Raw genomic sequence first — 5,057 nt, 5'->3', positions numbered from 1 at the left:
CAAAACTTATTGTTTTCATTTCTTTACTGATTAACTCTAAATTCATGAAGTCACCACAAACATACTAGTTTTATATATACCGTAAATAATGACCCATTGCTTATTTGTTGCTCACCAAACTTTTCATTTGATACATTTTAAATAAGAAGAATTGAAAATGGATCATTCAGCTCTGCAGTTATACTGAGCTCCCCATAGGGGGCGTTTACCCACAATGAGAACCGTAGGAAAAACACTATAATCACAGCTAGCTTAAAGGTATAGTGAAGGATTTTCATGAATTTTTGAAAAGACCCAACCTCTCCACTTAAAAAACAAAAGCACATGCGCAACCCAAACCCGAGAGATAGCGCCTATTGAATGCGTGCGAGAGCGTGCACAAGCCTATCTCTCCCCATGCACGCTCTGTTTAAAAGCTGCTGTTTGCATCGCTCATACAAGCTTACTTTACCAAAGAAAATTTACAATTTTTCCACTTGTTAGAATCGATAAATTAAAATGGGGATGTGCACGTAGGACGGCCTTACGTAAACATGTCACCAGAATGATTGAGAATTAGCAGGACCGCTTATTTTGACGATCCACTCCGGAAAAAGAACATCCTCCACTATACCTTTAAGTTCTTTGACGGATTTGAGCTTGTTCTGTTGATGGTAACAGATATGTGTATATCTAGGCCTCTAAGCGATACGTAGCACGGTGAGAGAGGTTAGACAGAGAGGAGAGAAAAAAGAGCAGAGAATGTGACAGCAGATAAAGAAAGAGAGCGAAAAAAAAAACTAAAGCACTCAAAATGTCTGTACCTTTGTTGTCCACCCTGAAGACATTGCTTTGAAAAAATATCTCTGTTTATTGTTTCTCCAAACAATGAAAAGAAATTTCCACCCTTGGAGCCTATAGGCTATGAAGTGATGTAAAGCAGAGCAGAGCCGGAGCATAATTTCCCTTTTTTCTTTGTTTGTCTTCTCAAACCATTAAACAGAATGGATAGGTTGCAACAGTATAAAAGGGACATAAAGGTGGTGGGAAAAAAAAGAGAGAATTATGTCAGTTTCAAAACCTTTTATTTTATTTTTGATTTATTTTATGTATAGAGAAACATCCTGGTAAAAAGTCAAATAATGCAAACGTTTCTTTAAAGATGTAAATAAAAGTTTAAAGGATAATAGTCATCCGGTCAGTATAATTGTGGATTAGTCAATGTTAAAAAATGAAACAGAAAGTAAACAATCAGATCTGGGAATGTTATAAAAGGTGAAGTTTCACAGAGATGTCAACACGGCGTCAGAGAAACCGGCTCTCAGGCCTGTTCTCATCGCCTGGAGATCTAGATTCTTCCTGTTAAAACTAGTGGTGAGACTTGATAAAAAAAAATTAATTGAGCTAATTACAGAGTGTGTAATTAATTCATCAATGTGTGTGATACATGTACACCTGCACCTTAATTCTTATTCTTATCTTGATATACTGTATATACAGTGATTGCTTGTTTATTCTTAATGCACCTTTTCCTCCTTGTTTGCACCTTCTTTAATTACGATTGTTAGGTTTATTCAGTGATGATTATAACATTAATGTGTGCTTATAAAACATTTGTGCGAGGGGATGCTCCACTTGTGTCTCATGATTCAGTCAGGAGACCATCCTGCCTTGTCATTCTGATGGAGCATTCTGTCTTTATGAACTGATCAATTGTTCTGTCAGAACAATAATCTGTTTGTAACCATGCGTCATGTTCTGTTAATAAAACGCTCTGCGGAGGAGGTTCACTGGGAGACAGTGTGTTTGAGTCTGGGTTCAACTGTCTCTCCTTTCAGCAGAAATTGTATCCATAATTGTGTATTTCCATTCTTCTTTCCCAAAAACCTACATTTTATGAACCCGGCAAGGTGAGGCAATGCAAAGTGCTTTACATGATTAAAATACAGGAAGATAAAACAGAATCAAAGCAAGTAGGAAAAAAAATAAATAAAATAAAACAAAAAATGCAGAAACAAAAAAAACAATTGGAAGTTTTTGTTAGATTACATTTATTTATTTGATCTTTTTTTTATGGAGAAGAGGACTTTGTTTGAGCTAATTTTCCAGTATTTGATTTCTAATTATCTTTAAAGCTGTTAGCATTTGATCAAACATTTCTCCTTGGGCAATTCCCCAGAACCTTGCCTTTTGTTCTACTACCATAGAACTGCAAAACCTTTCCCATTATCTACAGGTAATTTAACTCTGCCCGATAAACACCAATCCTATCCTTTGACAACTACACCAATATGTGACCAGTGAATTTCTCCGCTCTGAGATCAATAAAGCTAATCTAATCTAATCCAACAAAATAAAACACATTTTCCTTTTTGCTCCTAAATTAATGAATAAATAAACATAAGTATAGCGGACAAATATTTATTGTTTTTAATCCATTATTGGGATTATTTAAGAGATTATTTAATCATCAAGTTGGTTGAAAGCTATAATCATTTACTATCATAAATCATTTAAATTATAAATTTGGATGTTAAGTGGTTAAGAAGTAGAAGTTCAGGGCGTAGGTATCAGATGCACCGCCCGCCACTGCTTTGGACACAGGTCAAATTCTTTTGCATGAAACAAAAGAGGTATAAAAAGGGTCCAAATGAGCTCTGTTCAATTTTATCTCCTATATATGATTAAACATGAATATAAATACAATATTTTCATTGTATTATATAACCCACCCGGTTAGGACTCCTTTAATATTCCCTCTCTATTTAATCAAAAACAGCCTTTCTTTCTAACCAGAATGCAGAAATAAGACAGAGGACTGCAAAAGCATCCTAACCTTATATACTACTTTAGATGTTCAATTTAAAATAACTTCTTGCTGCACTTCTCCTCTTTGGCTCCCCCTATTGTATAGTGATATAACACCACTGTATAAAAAAGAGCTCAGACTAGTGGAAATTTAAATTTCTTGCTCTGCCACAGAATTTAAGAAAACACTGACAAAAATACTGAATAATAAATATAAAGTAATGCTGTGGGACATGACTAATAATAAATGAACAGGTTGTTTTTATTGTCCTATTTAATGAGCTCCAGCATCGAACATGCACTGCAAAAAAATTAAATCTAAATAAGTCATTTCTTCTTATAATAAGTGCATTTTTTCTTGAATCAGGGATTTAAGTGAGACACTTTGCCAATGGAACAAGATAATTTACACTTAAAATAAGAAAAAACAACTGCATTGTCTTGTTTCAAGTGCATAATATCTAGATACCTTATTTCAAGAGTAAAAATACTAATTCCATGTGCAAAACATCTAATTTATCTGCTCAAATTAAGGGTAAATAGCCTTAATTTAAGAAATTTTTACTCATTTTGAGATCATTTTTGCAGTGTGCTGACTGAACGCAGCAAAGTCACATTTTTTTTTTTTTTTCAGACCTTACGCTGCAAAAATGATTTAGAAATAAGTAAAAAATTCTTAAATTAAGTGTATTCACCCTTAATTTGAGTAGGTAAATGAGATAGTTTGCCAATGGAATGAGTCATTTTACTCTTAAATTAAGATAATTAGATAATATGCACTTGAAATAAGACAATGGAATTGTGTTTTCTTATTTTAAGCGTAAATGGTCTTGTTCCATTGGCAAAATGTCTCTTTTACCTCCTCAATTCAAGAACAAATACACTTATTTTAAGAAAAAATTGACTTATCTAGATTTAGATTTTTTTGCAGTGTATTCAAAACCTGAATCTCTTAAGATACATTTGAGGAGGGACGATATTTCACCACAAAAAAAAAAGCTTATAAATTATTTTAAAATTATCCCACAATTCTTCCAAGAAACAGCAGCACTTTCGATCCTTGGATTATTGCTTCTGTATTTTCTCTTTGACATTAGGTTCCAACATGCGTGGATGCTTCAGTGCAAAATCCAGCTTTGGCAGAGATAAAAATCACAATTCCTGAGGAAAACCTGACTGATGTGATTGGTTACTGTTGTGTGAAAAAAAGTTTTCAACTGTTTAGTCCAGTTAAATAAAGGAGATCGATGGATTTACTCAGTCGGCACTTTATTTCCTTTGCAAAGTAAAGGAGAACAAGACATTCACATTCACAGCATGATGGTCTGCCCAGTTCTAACCTAGACAAAGTTGTTCCCTTACTTTTAAGGCAAAACAATAACAGGCACTTTGGTTAAACAGGTACCTTGAAAAAGTACGTATTTTTTGTATGGGAAAAAGGTATGTCTTGTCTATAACAATCTTGCTCTCAGACATTTTGTGGCCTTGCAAGTGAGACAAACTAGCTGAGAAAAAAAATTGTTTTTAGAGAGTACATGGCATACAACAATATACTGAGAAGGAAAGAACAAAAATAAAATTTTCCGACAACAGTTACACACGTCTGCACTGCAAAAAATCTAAATCTAGATAAGTCATTTTTTTTCTTAAAATAAGTGCAATTGTTCTTGAATTGAGGAGTTGAGACATTTTGCCAAAGGAACAAGACAATATACACTTAAAATAAGAAAAAACAATTGCATTGTCTTATTTCAAGTGCATATTATCTAATTATCTTAATTTAAGTGTTAAAATACTCATTCCATTGGCAAACTATCTCATTTACCTACTCAGATTAAGGGTGAATACACTTAATTTAAGACATTTTTACCTATTTTTATATCGTTTTTGCAGTGTGGCTGCTGTCTTCCTCATGCATGAACACCTGTAGGAATGGGGGTGCCTGTTTTGGAACCAAATGAGCAAGCTGTATGTAGAACAAGTAAACAAAAAAAACAAGATCATTTTTTCATGATTTTTGTTTCCTCAGATACCTCAAAACAGAGAAGTAAAGCACCAAACAGTTGCTTGGGTTTGCTTACAACATGCTTTGTTTTATTGATCAGTGCCTGGTTGGGGTTTGATGCTCTGAGATGAGGCGCAAAAAGTAATCTGAAATTCCCCAGTTTTGTAAAAGTCAGATTTTTAAGCTTTTCACTTTGGCTTTATTTATGTGTCCAAGTCATTTTTTTTATTTTTTATCACTGTCTTTTTATTGAATTTTCCTTTTA

Source organism: Cyprinodon variegatus, unplaced genomic scaffold (assembly GCF_000732505.1).
Source record: "Cyprinodon variegatus isolate N-32 unplaced genomic scaffold, C_variegatus-1.0 Scaffold57, whole genome shotgun sequence".
NCBI lineage: Eukaryota > Metazoa > Chordata > Actinopteri > Cyprinodontiformes > Cyprinodontidae > Cyprinodon > Cyprinodon variegatus.
The sequence above is the reverse complement of the archived record's forward strand: the minus strand, read 5'-3'. Positions refer to the sequence as shown.